This window comes from Toxorhynchites rutilus, chromosome 2, assembly GCF_029784135.1.
Source record: "Toxorhynchites rutilus septentrionalis strain SRP chromosome 2, ASM2978413v1, whole genome shotgun sequence".
Lineage (NCBI taxonomy): Eukaryota > Metazoa > Arthropoda > Insecta > Diptera > Culicidae > Toxorhynchites > Toxorhynchites rutilus.
The window spans coordinates 208,532,922-208,549,835 of NC_073745.1; the positions used below are offsets into that span (position 1 = coordinate 208,532,922).

At 40.8% G+C, this 16,914-nt stretch overlaps 1 long non-coding RNA gene across 1 annotated transcript; it reads right to left on the reverse strand.

Moving 5' to 3' along the window:
• Window positions 1-11,665: 11,665 nt before the first annotated feature.
• Window positions 11,666-16,237, reverse strand: LOC129768554 (uncharacterized). The gene is made up of 3 exons (XR_008741689.1): window positions 16,112-16,237; window positions 11,875-16,038; window positions 11,666-11,813 (listed from the first exon to the last, which is right to left on the reverse strand). It is a non-coding gene; the product is annotated as an uncharacterized LOC129768554 (long non-coding RNA).
• Window positions 16,238-16,914: the final 677 nt, after the last annotated feature.

A 16,914-nucleotide genomic window follows, 5' to 3' on the forward strand; every position in this document is an offset into this window, starting at 1 on the left:
GGTGTTTTTCATATCGAACGTGTTAAATTTATAAATTGATTGTGCAAAATTGTTAAACGCATAAAATCTTCTGCAAGAGGAACTAGATTGGCCTATTCTAAATTGCGAATTGCCGGCTATCATACTATTAGACATACAGCCCGTGTATACCTGCACTATCCGCTATACGAATAGTCAGCTGTTCGCATTGAGAAAATCCCTGCTCTGCAACCGCCATCCGGGAGAAGCAGATGACCATATTGTGTCAAATTTTGCCATTTGGACCTGATAAATTGAGAAAAGTCTACAATCCAAAAGGTTTCAAAGTTAACTCGGAAGACTATGGATTTGATAGAAGCGAAGGTATGACAAACTATATGAACATAAACCGGACCTAAAAACGATTTTAATTGGCTTTAATCAACTTAATTAACTTTCGTCGCTCCAAGGTTCCGTCACAATTACGAGTTTACCAACCGAAACCAGTATGTTATTATGAAAAAACTTCATAAGTGCAGATGAACAACAACACCAAGATACAGCAAACGAGGAAGTGCCAAAATGGGTGTCGGCAGGACCTACCTCTCGCCTGGACACAATCGAGCTTGGTGGGTTCGACGAAGATGCCTCAATCAACACCTCGTCATCTTCATTGGAGAAAGCAAAAAATACCGGTAAAAGTTCCGAGAAACCTATATCGTTTTATGATGAATCACTATGAACACGCGCAAGGTGAACGTGGTAACAGTATCTCGAATTAGAGTGACACATCCGTACGTGAACATGATATTGAAAGTGTTGCTTCATCCAATACTAACTCACCACCGCCAGCTCGTAGCACCCCGACAAAATCAAATGACCGGTGAAAAGCTTAATGATTCTTACCTTAAATTTCATCAGCAACCGAGACAAGCTAGCCTGAATATGAACAATATGACCTTTGAGGAATCCATAAAGCTTGATTCGTTGCTTGAGGCGAATAAAGCAACAAACATCAGCTCTCCAGGTTCGCACTTCAGCAAATGGTTCAGCAGACGTAATGCGTATGATCAGTCGTTCGGTTCAACTAATGAACGAGGACGATCGCAACGAAACACCGCAGAACTACCATCAACGTTTTAACCGAAGTTTGCAGACTAATTACATTGGACCGAATAATCATCATTTCTGAGACGAATCCTGCCTTCAATCGATTAATCGATATGCTAGCACGATATCAAGTCAACAAATACATAATTGCTCAGCAATCGATTTGTCCGAATATGCAGCGAAGTCTTTCGGTTCTTAGCCGAACTGCTAACAATTGTAATCCCTTCAATTAACTGTTCCCAGCCGGTGACAAATATCCTAATGGTACACATTTCTCTGCAAAGCCGACTCTGCAGGAGCAACTACCCTCCGTCACGCAAAAACTGTATCAAGAGGAACGTGGTGGTCTCATGGGCGCTAGAAGTTCTTAGAAAACATCGAATTCTACAGATCAATTCTTACTTGTTACGAGAGAACTGGATTCTTACAATGCATTTACCATTGCAGAAATGGTTATCTCTTACAACATTCAAATTTAATGCTGTTTTCTACTATATATTACCGTTCCTCGTGATCACATTTTTACATGTTTCTGGTTGTTCTTTTTTATTTTATTATCTTTTATAATAACGTGCTTCGTTTCATCATTGTCACATTGTTTATGCAAGCGAAATTTTTATACAAATTCTTACTGTCTGATTTATATTTTGCAAAATTGCATTGATTAATTTGTGGTAGATTTTCCCACCATGTTTCTTAGTATAAGACGATTGTTTGTAAATTACAGAAACGAATGTTCATTCTTTTTGTTTTGTTATTTTTTGAGACTGCAATCGCTAAATATTTTTTGGAAAAGCCGTTGTTGACGCTCATCACCAGCAAGCGTTAGCATCTCGTTTATTGACTCAAAATTGTCACAATTATTCTCATGTAAAACTTTTACCCCTAACTTTGCGTTCGAGGTCTCGTGTTCAAGTATCTAGAAACAACGGCAGCCAAAGAGGAGAAATCGAAGAGTGGTCTCGATGGGACGGTACCCTACAGAGGTCGGCATTCTCGTCGAGAAAATACTCCAGAAGTCTGTTGGACGGTACCCGGAACAGACGTGCTCACGAAGATTCTGGATATAACACAAGCGATGGTGGTTTCGGCGGTAAGCGTTGGTCCCAGGAAAACTCGCACGATAGTGGCGGTATCTATTCGCCCAAATGGTCGCCCATTTCAATTCAAACAGGCTTCAGTGGGAAACCACCACCATTCAAAACAACAACCACTAGCTTCAGTGCACCAACAGCAGAAACAGGTACAGCTGGTCATTCTAATGTGTCCTCTGTTCTCATCTGCAGGTACAAATGGTCTTTCAGGTCTGCTCAGTGGTGGTGACATAATAGGTTCGAAACATTTTGCCATCGTTTGTTGAAGGTGCCAACAATAACGGTAACAGTACCACTTCGACACCTAACAAAGGACCGGTGCAGAAAGTCATCGCTTCGCGAAATATATCCACATATCAGGCGGAACAGTCTACTAACCATCTGAAAGGGAACCATCATCTCTCGATGAGTGCCGCCTCGGTGGGATGTTCCCCAATGAGCAATGGTAAAATACCCATTCCTGATGGCACCCCGATCAAGATGACCGTGTCCAACAGCAGCTGTACGGATTACGCATACGAAATTTGTCTTTTGAATTGTATGATTGCAAACAAATGTTACAGACAAAATATACTTGAATCTAAAAGTCAAATTGTTCGATATTTATTTCGTCTAGAAGCTAAGCCCGCAATAGGGACATTTCACTTGGAAAGCATTCAGGTGGACTTGTTTCACGTAGGGAAACATTTCCGGACGAGTGTAGTACTCCATTGTACTCCATACATTCACTCCATATATTCACATTCTCATGTCGCTTCCTGTGAGTTTCTAGGGCAAATTTCTGCTCGATAGATAATCCACATGTGTCGCATACAAGTCGCGATGCTCGAGACGTTTGTGTTTGTCCAACTCTTTTAGTTTCGAATTCCATGTCACATTGGAAATTGCTTCCTTCTACAATGGGTTTTCTTTATTTTCAATAGATTTTACCAATGTGAAAATACTCACTCCAAATGTTTCTCCATATGAGCGTCGAATGTCTTTGGATAATATGCTTATATTTGTGCTTTGAACAATGCTGCGAAGCAGCCGTAAGATCGTCATAATTTCACCATAACCGATGTTTCGTTGATGCCGATGTTTAAAATGAAAAACATCTGTCATGGATGTCGATAATGAAGTTTACCCAAACAAATCTAGTACACAGAAATACGGCCGTAAATGAGGATAGCTTTTTCTTTGACGACGTATCGTATCCGACGAATGAATATACGGATACGGCCGTAAATGAGAATAAAGGTGATAGTGATATCGACTTACGAGCCGATACCGATTTTATATACATTTTGCATGAGCACATAAATTAGATGAGTGCCTCGAAGATAAGAGATGATGCGTGAAATAAACAGGGGAGTTGATACTTGATCATCTAACTGATATCACGTGTATTTATTAACTTATCAAGTAAACCGAAACATTACAACTGGCGACGAGAAAAAGGATTTTTTTCACGACGCGTGTGAAATAGTAAAATATAAAAATAAAAATTAGAGTGATTGTGAGTGTAATCCCACATTTTTCAAGTGGTGACATAGAATATTTCGAAAAGCGAAATAGTCATTTTGAAGCGCCAATTATATTGATTGTGACAAAGGATTATTTACGCTATTCAGAAAAAGAAGGCCTATGACCTTAGAAAAAGTACGTTGTTCTTGAGCAATCACCCTTATTCTCATTTATGGCCGTATCCGTATATTGATTCGTCGGATACGATACGTCGTCAAAGAAAAAGCTATCCTCATTTACGGCCGTATTTCTGTTTTATTATTAATTCGTTTATTTTTACAGGCTCAGTTACATAAGTTTAAAGGAGCCAAACTCCTATCTGTATAGTTACAAGTATACATAAACATTTTTTATTAATTCTAATGTTAATGAAGTAGAGAACCGTTTACTCGCGGCTTGCTCGAGTTTAGAAGGGTGACATTTTTTTTCAGGAAAAGGATGGGATATAAGGATATGTTGACAATGTTCACACTCACATTCATCATACTCAATTCTTAAGCCTATCTTATATCTAACATGTATTTACATTTCACCTTATTCTATTGTTAGTAAGAAGGGATTTGATTTCTCGCGAAGGAAAAGGAAAAGGAGAATATAAGGATATAAGGACAATCACACACGAATATCGATAGCTTTTAGGAAGACATATATTTGGGACATGTAATCAAGGTCTAACCGAGCCAACACATCTCTCACCGGCACATTGGGCTGCCTTCCTCTAGCCCGAAGAGAGTTTTCTAAATTCGATCTGGCAACAAGATACTCCTCGCACGACCAAACAACGTGTTCGATGTCGTGGTAACCTTGGCCACAAGCACAGATATTGCTATCGGCAAGATTAAAACGAAAGAGTAGCGCGTCTAACGAACAGTGATTGGACATGAGTCGAGAGAAGGTGCGAATAAAGTCCCGACTTAAGTCCAGACTTTTGAACCATGGTTTGAGGCTAACCTTAGGGATAATCGAGTGAAGCCACCGACCCAATTCATCTTCGTTCCACTTACGTTGCCAGTTAGCGATGGTATTTTTACGGACTAAAGAATAAAATTCATTGAAAGCGATTTGACGCTGATAAATATCGCCTTCAATTGCACCTACCTTTGCTAATGAGTCAGCCCTCTCATTGCCCGGAATGGAGCAATGTGAAGGGACCCAGACAAAGGTAATGATATAACAGCGTCTGGATAAAGCACTCAAAATTTCTCGTATTCTCTCAAGGAAGTACGGCGAGTGCTTTTCCGGCCTCACTGAACGGATAGCTTCGACAGAGCTAAGACTATCCGTTACAATGTAATAGTGTTCAACAGGTCGTGAGGCGACGCTGTCCAGCGCCCAATGTATTGCTGCCAATTCAGCAATATATACAGAGCAAGGATTCTGAAGACTGTGGGAGGTGCTAAAAATTTCGTTGAACACTCCAAATCCTGTGGACTCATTCATAGAGGACCCATCAGTAAAGTACATATTATCACAATTGACACGCCCATACTTTGCATTGAAGATCGTAGGAACGATCACCGATTGATGATAATCTGGAATTCCATGGATTTTCTCCTTCATGAACAGATCAAAATGTACAGAGGAATTGATGTAGTCAGGAAAACAAACACGGTTGGGAGTATACGAAGAAGGATCAACCTGCATGGAGATGAATTCATGATATGAGCTCATGAATCCTGAATGAAAATTTAGCTCGATAAGCTGCTCAAAATTTCCGATCACCAATGGATTCATAACCTTACACCGGATGAGGAACCGAAAAGATAATAAATTGAAGCGATCTTTTAGTGGGAGTAGGCCTGCCAAAACCTCGAGACTCATGGTATGCGTTGAGGGCATACATCCCAACGCAATACGGAGACAAAGATACTGAATTCGCTCGAGTTTAATGAGATGTGTTTTGGCAGCTGATTGAAAACAGAAACTGCCATACTCCATCACTGAGAGAATAGTTGTTCGATACAACATTATAAGATCTTCGGGATGGGCTCCCCACCAGGTGCCGGTAATTGTACGGAGAAAGTTTATTCTTTGTTGGCATTTTTTACTCAGATACCTAATATGGGCCCCCCAAGTACATTTGGAGTCGAACCAGACCCCAAGATACTTGAATGACATAGCATGAGTGATCGGTTTACCCAAAAGTTGAAGCTTTGGTTTTGCTGGTCTATGCTTCCTAGAAAAAACCACCATCTCTGTTTTCTCCGTGGAGAATTCGATCCCTAGCCCAATGGCCCAGGTTGAAAAATTGTTCAAAGTATCTTGTAAGGGTCCTTGCAGGTCGGATTCGTTTGATCCTACGACAGACACCACTCCGTCATCTGCAAGTTGTCTTAAGCTGCAATTTTGTGTAAGGCAATTGTCGATGTCGCTTACATAGAAGTTGTACAAAAGGGGGCTTAAACATGAGCCCTGGGGGAGGCCCATGTAGGAGACCCGATTTACTGTCGAATCCCCGTGAGAAAAGTTCAACTGTTTCTCACAAAGCAAGTTATATAACATATTATTCAACAGAGGCGGCAGACCCCGAGAGTGTAATTTGTCTGACAAAACCTCTATTGAAACAGAATCGAAGGCCCCCTTTATGTCCATTGTTTTTTTTTCGGCGTAAGCCATTTGAATTTCTGAAGAAAGCAACGCAAGACAATCATTCGTCCCCTTACCCCTGCGGAACCCATATTGTGTATCTGAGAGTAGGCCATTCGTTTCAACCCATCGATCAAGGCGAAACAAGATCATTTTCTCTAACAATTTCCGTATACAAGACAGCATTGCTATTGGGCGGTACGAATTGAAGTCGGACGCGGGTTTTCCGGGTTTTTGAATAGCTATAATTCGCACTTGTCTCCAATCATCTGGAACAATATTATGCTCCAGAAACCGATTGAATAAATTCAACAAGCGATGTTTCGCCACATCAGGGAGGTTTTTTAACAAGTTGAACTTAATTCTATCCGTTCCTGGAGCCGAATTGTTACAAGAAAGGAGAGCAAGAGAGAATTCTACCATCGAAAACTCGGAATCAAGATCGCACCTATCTTGTGGTATATCTCGAACAATTTTTTGCACAGGAACGGAATCGGGACAAACCTTCCGTGCAAAATTAAAAATCCATCGATGTGAATATTCTTCGCTTTCATTCGATGAAGAGCGATAAGCACGTTTTTTCCCTTTGATCAAGTTTTTAAATTGATTTTCAAGGTCCAAATACGTTTGAAAATTCTCAATGGTTCCACGTTTCCGAAAAGCTTTAAATGCGTTCGATTTATCCTGATAAAGCTTGGAACATTGGCTATCCCACCATGGATTTGGAGGCCTTTGACGAAAAGTGGAGCCTGGGATGAGTTTCGTTTCAGCGCGAACCGCGCTGTCATATATCAAACGAGAAAGGAAGTTATACTCCTCCAATGGAGGCAAACCATCTCTGGAATTGATGGCTAGAGCAATTGCGTCCGCATAATTTTTCCAGTCAATGTGTCTTGTGAGGTCATATGCCATGTTTATAGATTCAGAAGAATTCGACCCAATGGTGATGGAAATTTTGATTGGCAAGTGATCACTACCGTTGGGATCCTGGATTACATTCCACTTGCAATCTAACGATAGTGAATTCGAGCAAAGCGAGAGGTCAAGAGCACTTTGGTTAGCAGGAGGTTTAGGAACACGTGTTGTTTCCCCAGTATTCAAAACGGTCATATTGAAGCTGTTACAAAGGTCATATATCATCGATAAACGATTGTCGTCGTACTGTTCCCCCCAGGCAGTTCCGTGAGTGTTGAAGTCTCCCAAGATCAATCGTGGCTCAGGAAGGAGTGAGCACATGTCAACAAGTTGCTTGCGGCTAACCGCAGCTCTCGGAGGCCAATACAAGCTGACAATACAAAGGTCTTTGCCTCTGATGTTTGCATGACAAGCAACAGCTTCGATCCCTCCAATAGGTGGAAGGTCAATTCTAAAAAATGAGTGGCACTTATTGATCCCCAATAGCACCCCTCCGTATCTGTCAACACGGTCCAAGCGTATAATATTAAAATCGTGGAAAGAGATATCATCTCGCGAAGAAAGCCAAGTTTCGGACAGAGCAAAAACGTCACAATTGAAGTTATGAATTAAACATTTGAATGTATCAAATTTAGGGATAAGACTACGACAATTCCACTGTAAAACAGTGATATCTCCGACCTCTCTATTTGAATTAGACATCAAGAGAGATAATCATTACAAGGAGGGGCCATGTTTGCATCAATTGTTGCAAAATTGTCTTTAATACTGGAAGCATTGAAATGACAATGGTTCTGATAGAGTCGGAAACATTAAAACACTTGAAGATTTGGTCCAAAAGGTCAGACAACTTTATAAATCCCGATTGGGGAGTTGAGCTGGACGGAAAAATAGGGACATTTGGGGTTTTTGATGTCCCCTCGAGTGCTGGGTCGTTCGAAGGTGAACTATTCCCACGGAAGCCAGGAGGAACCTGATTTTGCTTGTCCGCTGCACTCGATTTTTTAGGCATGCTAACAGGAGGTATAACCGGAGGGGCTTGTCCTTGAACTTTGGGAGTGGTCACATTTTTGCGCCGGGGATTCCCTTGGAAAATGAACGGTGTGCCCCCGTTAGCTGTGTCCGCTTCCATTTCGTCAACGGGCAACGTGGCGAAGACATTTTGTGTGATGATTGGTTGTTGTTGTTGGGCCAGTGGAGAAGCGCCCTTTAAAATATCCGCAAAAGTGCGTTTCGAGCGTTCCTTCAAAGAGCGCTTCTGTTTCTCCCAGCAACTCTTGTAAGTTTCACAAACTGAGAGCTCGTGTGGGGATCCCCCGCAATATGGACATTTATGCTCAGTCGCACTGCAGGATTTCCCCTCATGTTGCTCTCCGCAAGTGGCACAGCGCTCCTTGTTGGCACAATAATCTGAAGTGTGACCAACTGACTTGCATTTTTGGCAAGTCATGGGCTTTGGCACGAAGAGTCGCACAGGCAGTCTTAATTTGCCCACCATGACGTAGTCAGGGAGAGCGGACCCAGCAAAAGTTACTCGAAACGAGTCTGACGGCGTGAATTTAGTTTTTCCCTTTTCTTGGGATACTTTCCCTAGTTGGCGGCTGTCCAAAATTTTAACGCCCACCAACGGGAGTCTTTTAAATTTACCAACTCCTTCCTTTATCATTTCACACGTCAGACCCGTTTCAGTTATCACCCCCGAGATTTCTACGTCATGGGACGGCACGTAGACACGATACTCTAGGGAGAATCTCTCGTCGATCACAATTGCATTTGCGTGTTTCCGATCACTCACGACAACACGCAGTTTGTTCGGTCTAACCTTAGAGATTTCGACCACGGAGGAATAATATCTTGCCAGATCTTTCGAAACCTGAATGACATTGATGGATTTTCCGTTCGGTTTGGGCCGGAAAAAAACAACCCATGGGCCAGCTCCAGGTGAATCTTCTGGATAGACCTTGACACGAGGAGAGGAAGCAACTGACGGGGAGGTCGAGGTCGATTGTTGAGCGGGAGCGGGATCAGTAGGGCTGGGAGGCAAGTTCGGGAGTTGAGCGGAAACGGGAGCGGGAGAATGAGGGGGTGAAGAGGAAAGGTTTGCAAATTTTCTTGAGGGAGGCTTGTTGAGGTGAGTTAACTCTTCCTGTGAAGAGACATCTTCTGAGGGGGGAACGCGTTTAAGCGACTTCCCAGCACCCGTAGCTGGGGAGGGAGAGACAGTGGATTCGATATCCATGTCAACGCTTTCTTCCCCTTCTGCCATTTAAAATGGCAGATGTACACTTTCTTATAATTTTTGCAATTTTTTTTTATAATTTACCTTAACCTAATAACCTTAACCTATTAATTTCAGTATACTTATTATGCACACCAGAGCGGATTATTTATAACGGTGCTGCGTGTTGATCGTTCGGTACAGCTGAACCCGTGTATCGCACCACGCGGTGATGATGTCGAAGACGGTGCTACGGCGATAACACACCAGCACACAGCGCTCGCGTGCAGGGTTTCTTCCTCTCGCTTGTTGTGTCTGCTTCAATGAATTCACAGGGAATCCCGTTAGTGTCCAACACTCACTTCACCAGCCACGAAAATAACGGTATCACTTCAACGATGGACGATAACGATATAAAACCGTCCGGCGGCTTCGAGCTTAGGAAGACGAATGCGTATTTCTGTGTACTAGATTCATTTTGGTAAACTGTTTTATCGACATCGGTGAAAGATGTTTTTTTATTTTTTCACTTCTGTTTTGTTTTCATTTGAGATTCGTACATTGGGTACAGTTTTTGTCTGGAAAAAACGGAAATTCCCGGTTTTCTGAGTGATCTGCAGACATTTTACTGTGCGAATATTGATGGCCAAATTATTCAGGTTACTCCATAACAGAACCATTCGGAACCATTCGGCAGCGGTTTTCTCAAATGTCAACCTGAAGGAAGTAAATCATATGTGCTCACTTAATGCCGGAGCGTGTCAGGACAGTTTGGCTCTTGCAACCGAATATTCAGTTATTCTTGGTACAATTAATGAAATTCAAAAGTTACACATTCGAACGGTACAAATGGGACCTGGAAGCTTCTCAATAGTTTGGTGTTCTAACGGTGCGAATGGATCTTCAGGACTCGAGTGGTCTGACTCCTTCGAGACGGAGCGCGTCAACTCAGACGACAAATGTAACTTACTCGAGCAACATGGCACTGCTTAAGCCAGGAGCCAGTAGTGCCGAGTTTGGTCAAGAAGTTGAAATTCACAATCTACTTATCGATCAGAATACGTTCGAGTTGCTACATGCACATCAATTCATGCAAACGGAGTATACTACTTATTGCATCGTTGGCACAGCACTGGTACATCAAGCGGAACCGGAACCCAAAGTAGGAAGGATTATCATCTATCACTACGCGGATGGAGCCCTCACTCAAGTTGGCGAGAAGGGACTCAAGGGCGCGTGCTATTCTCTCATTGAGTTTAACCGTCGTGTATTAGCTAGCATCATTTCAACTGTACGATTGTATGAGTGGACTGATGATAAGAATTTGCGACTTGAATGTAACCATTTCAATAACGTGTTGGCATATATTGTAAAACCAAGGGTAAACAAGATTAATGCAATCACTTGAATTCCTCAGAGTAATGGTTTTTTTTATAGGCGACTTCATTTTGGTGGGTGATTTGATGCGATCTGTCACGCTGGAGGTAATTTTGAGGAGATCGCTCGCGACTATTAACCAAATTGGATGACAGTGATTTCCTCGGGCGGATAACAGAACAATCTATTTGTTTGCCTAAAAGATGGGTAAGTAGGATTTCCGTAGCTCTTTTTATAATACGAACAATTTTTGTTTTTATTAGAGGGGCCGCAGCAACGGACGACGAATGATAGCAAGTACCAAAGGTTGCTCAATGCGATCTCGGTGATATGGTGAATGTATTCCGCCACGGTTCGCTCGTGATGCAAAACTTTGGTGAGCGAACGACGGCGACAACGGGTTGTGTGCTATTTGGCATAGTCAGCGGATGCAATTGGTCTGGTCACACAAATACCACCCGATTATTATGAATTATGGATTTCTTCGAATATTACAGGGAAATTTGACTGGCACAATCAAATCTGTTGAAAATTGCAGATCGACGTGGATGGAACTAAGAAGGAAGCGGCCGTACATGATATAATCAAGATTATAGAAGACCTAACATGGATACATCAGGATGTCCAGTGTTGATCATTATTATTGAATGGATGCTATCAGTTGTTTTCTGGTTGACAAAACGAGAAGCTACAAATTTTTCTAAAAAAGTTGATTAATAAATCAACTTATTCAAAGAGATGTTCGAACTGGCTGCTGGACGAAGATCGAGCAAGCTCATGAATTTCAGCAATGGTCGCGAAAAATAATTTCATGTTTGTAGGGTAATAAAGAAATTTCAGTGAACGTATTGTTTACTACACATTATTTTAATTCGAATAGTCATGAATATTTTATTGGAGGAATATTAAAATATGTTATGGGATACAATTTATATTTCATTCAAAGTGTTCAGGTTTACCTATAAGGTTGGATATTTCCTAGCGTTCGTATTTTCTCATCGGACTTGACACTTTCAAGTGTCAAATCATATTCTGAAGAAATATCGACCCTACGAATTAATAAATAGGTTAGTTGATCTTGGAATGCGATCATATTACTGTGCAACTTACCTCGAAGCGCTCAGCGAAAGACTGTCGAACGAAGATATGTTCGGCTCGTGTGTGCTTCAGAGCGTTGATGGTACGACGGCTCTGTACAGTTGCGCTTGCTACGGTGGATGATGGTACTAACATTATTAAGCTCTATTCGCATTAGCGTTTCATATGCCACACATCTTCCCCTCTCTCCAAAAAAAAAGAAAGAGTTAAAAAAAATATAAAAATTGAAAGTTATTGCAATTCGATAAGAATATTATCTAAAGATGAATACAATTTAGAACGGGACTCCAGAAAGCTTCTCTCACCAAGCTCTAGCGAATATTGCAAAGACCTGCTATGTTACATTCATGGATGAAAATTAGCTTCAAGTAGCACTAAGCTAAAAGTAGCTTTTATTTTTTTTAATGACCGATGAGCGTTTTTGGGGGATGGATTAACCTTCTACTTGATTACTTGGTGTTTGTGCTTTTTCTTTTGACTTTTGTGAGTAAATAACAAGGAACGAAGTGAAATGAAACAAACACTATGACGTCCACAGTTTGTTATGCAGCAAATTATAAACAAATGAATTTCTTCCACGAGAGCACCGAATCAAAAATATGTATGCTATAAATCACGCTAATCAATTGTTTCGTTTCAGGCTTATTAGAGATTGATGATCCATAATACATAATATTCACTGGTCAACCGAACGTACGTACTGGAAACCGCTATAGCCTTTTTCCACGATTGGAGTCTTCCACTGCCTTGAATGCTACAAATTTACGGATTGATTTTTCGGTCATCGGGCACGTGATGCTTTTTCCAAATGATACACTCTATCCACCTGCGTTATTTTTCATTTTATTGCTCTGTGAAGAATCAAGTTTCCGCTTTTCAATGACGGAATATCCTCTATAGAGTGATTGACACGGAACGATAACTGCATAATCAGAAGACTTGCCTTTGGCAAACATGTAATTCATCCAAAGAGGGGAGCTTTCGTCACCGTTATAATATGCGTTCTGATATGCAGTAGACTGGCCTAACAGCAATATATTACCTTCTGGGGCAGCATGGAATGTGGTGACCTAGAGCTTCACGAAATAATTTCATTTCATGAGCATACGATCGCTGCAGCCGATGACATTGGCATCATCTCGAGTATCGATGAGAAAATCTAAGGGATTTGCGGATTCGATAGTGTAGGTGGCTTTTGCTACTTCCAAATTGATGAAATTTCAACGGATTATTGGTAGTGCAATAAAAACTTTTTCGTTAATTTTTTTTTTATCCCATTTATTTATTTAAGGCTCACTAACATTTAAGCTGTAACAGAGCCGAATTTTTAATCGTGTACATGTCACATGGTTATCATATATCTATAATTAGCACATTACACAGTTGCCATTCGCCAGTATTCCTTCTATACCATTACATATGGTACATTCACACAGTAGCCATTTAGGCGTAAGAGTATTCTATCTGTTCTTCCATTATCCAGTTGGACCACCGGACAGCGGAGACAGTTGAATGATCATTGTTGGGTAATTTATATGTTGCGTGGACGTAGCTATTCTGTAACAACACAAAGATGGTCAATGAGGGTCCTGAGTTTTTCGTTAATTATATTGTTAATTATATTTCCTTCGCTTTAGGATTCCACATCGAAGCGCTTTGTGGCCCGTTGTATAATTTGTTCTATTCGACTGCAGTATGTTTGTTTGTTTGCGGGTTCTGGATGAAGGATAAATGAACGATGGAACACAGCAAATTCTGATGGAAAATGTTGTTGCACCTTGGAAGCGCGTTCGCCGTACTTATGTTTTCAGAAATGATGGATTTTATGTTGCTGGTAGACTGAAATTTCCTCTAGATTAGTCCAATTGATTTTTAGTTTAGTTTTAGTTTTTGTTATAAAACCGGCTTTGCCTTTCGCGTCGTTTCATCGTCGATCTTCATGGTCTTTCAACCAAACTTTCTGCCGTTTGCTATGGTCCGAGTCTTTCGGAAATGCTGTTGTAGAAATTAATTATTTTGACCAGGGCCTTGGCAACACTATCCCAACCAACACAATTTGAGCGTAGACAGCATAAAGCTAGGACTCGCACATTGTTTATTGTTTGGAGTCAATATTGATGCAAATATGCTCAGGATTTGCAATGGCCTGTAGCCAATGATTACGTTGTATAGTTTTCGGATATTTGGATACCCATCCGGACGCTTTATTTTGCGATTTGCGAATAAAATACTGCAGCAGGATGTCACGAAGCACATTTTGTTTAATTTTAGGTTATGATTTCTATGTTCATGATTTTCTATGTGGGCTATAAGGCGGCCGTCGTAGCAACCCCTTGATTTTGACCTGCAATATGCAGCAGACAGTATTAGTTGTGAAACACTGGGGCACCAGCTTTCCTTTAGAAAGGCTGTATGTGGAGCTTTCGATAATTAAGGCATTTTGTTGCTAGGCAATTCAAGAATAGCATTTAGCTATTTTATAAAGTGCAAAAACAATCCACTTTTGCTGTCGTATTGCAGTGATATTAAAGCGGTATGAAACAGTTCGCTCAAACTTGCAGTTTTGCATTTTTTCAATGGCATCGTTTTGAAACAATTGCAGCAGATTTTCATTTTAGCAACGGATTCGTTTTGTAACGATATTGGCTATTGGCAACAGATTCAGTTTTTTTTTGCATTTTCATAATGGCGTCGTTTTAAACGATTGCAGAATATTTTCAGCTTTGCATTTTCACAGAGGCGTCGTTTTGAAACGATTAAAGCGCATCTTCCAGCTTTTCACTTTCGGAATAATTGAGCGATGCGGTTGTCCCAATCCGCTTGCTATAAGCGTGGCATTTTTATTAGAAAATAAATCAGCTTGCGCATGGAGGATTCCATTCGGTTCTTTTTTTTTAAAAAAAGTGGCAGGATCGCCAAATGTGCAACTTACCTCGAAGCGCTCAGCGAAAGACTGTCGAACGAAGATATGTATAACAAAGCGAAAAAAAATTAACATTCGTTTCTATAATTTACAATCGTCTTATAATAATAAACTTGAAGGGAAAACCTAACGACAAATCAATCGGTGCAATTTTGCAGAATATAAATTAGACAGTGAGAATTTGTATCGAAATTCCGCTTGTATAAAAAATATAACAATGATGGAACGAAGCACGTTATTAAGAAAAACCACAAACACATAAAAATACAATCATGAGGAACGGTAATATATAGTACAAAACATAACTAAATTTGAATGTTGCAAATATAATCATTTCTGCACTGGTAAATGCATTGTAAGAATCCAGTTCTCTCGTAACATGTAAGAATTGATCTGTAGAATTCGATGTTTCCTAAGGAGTTCTAGCGCTCATGGGACCACGTTTCTGTTGACACAATTTTTGCGTGACGGAGAGTAGTTGCTCCTGCAGTCGGCTTTGCAGAGAAATATGTACCATTAGGATATTTGTCACCGGCCGGTTAGCAGTTTAACTAAGAACCAAAAAACTTCGTTGCATGTTTAGACGCATCGATTGTACGAATTGCTGCCGAACTGTATTTGGTTCACCGTTGTTAATCACAGCGGTAGCGGCAGCAATTCGACTGTTCTGATCACAAAGCGCCTTGCGTTGATTCTGCAGTTTTTTACGGAGTAAAGCGTTCTGCATTATGGATTGGGTATGGAACTGAAGCTCACGTTGGGATGGATAACGCGGCTGTTGGGTTGATTTGTGCTGTTGTTGCATTTGTGGTGGATCAGTTGCATTCTCAACGTTGTTTTTTATGAGCATTCGGCGACTAATCGATTGGCGAGACCTTGATTGAAGTATCTTCATCGAATCCACAAAGTTCGATTGTGCCCAGGCGAGAGGTATGTCCTGCCGACACCCATTATGGCTCTTCCTCGTTTGCTGTATCTTGGTGTCGTTGTTCATCTGCACTTATGAAGTTTTTCACAGTAACATGTTGGTTCCGGTTGCTGAACTCGTAATTGCGACGGAACCTTGCTGCAAACTTTTACACATAGAGTCATCTACTGCTACCGGACGGCGGTTGCATAGCAGGGATTTTTTCAATGCCAATAGCTTACTAGTCGAATGGGGCGGATACACACGTGTTGCATGTCCGATAGTATGATAGCCGGCAATCCGCAATTTAGAATAGCCGGATCTTATTCCTCTAGCGTAAGATTATCTGCGTTCAACAATTTCGAACAATCATATTATTCAGAGTACAAATCGTCCGGACATGTATTAAGAAATCTTACCAGTTTTATATCTCGTTTTTATTAAGCTGCACAAATCAAAACCACACAAATAAACTCAAACGTTCAGATAACTCTGTATCATAAATTGAACACGTTCGATACGTAAACACCTCCTGACTGTCAACGATGTCGATAATGTAGTACACCAATAACTTGATCTAGTACGACTGTAAATTGAAAATACGACGAATGGCTCGTACGAAAACAAAGATGGGATTTGCGTACGTATCCTATTCGTTCGAAAACTATGATAAGGGTGAATAAGTAATCACCACGTGGTACAAGGGCGCAAAGTTGTAGTATAATAGTTTGGGAAGTGAGAACCACTATTCGATTTGGTTGAGTATGCCATTAGAAAAAAAAAATAAGAGATTGAGAAACATAGTGAATTGTTGGTGTTTGAGCAGAGGATATAGTATCGCAAAACTACACTAGTGAGAGCCTGGATATATTAACTCAGTTAAACTGGTGTAAGGGTAAGCACTGGACGCGATAAACATCGAAATGACAACCACCAATCTGGTCGGAGTGATTGAACCTTATGTGGTGGGTAATTAATTCACAGAATACGCAGAGAGGTTTGAAGATTTTTTTGAGTTTAACCAGATAGATGACAATAAAAAAGATCCACGTTTTGTACCCTCAGTGGTCCAGCAATTTACTCTGAAATAACATTGCTTTTCCCAGGGAAAAACATCAAAGAATTGACGTATACTGAGATTATTCAGGAACTTAAATCACGCTATGACAAACTTGATTCTGATGTTATACAATGCTTTAAATTCAACACGCGCGTTCAGAGA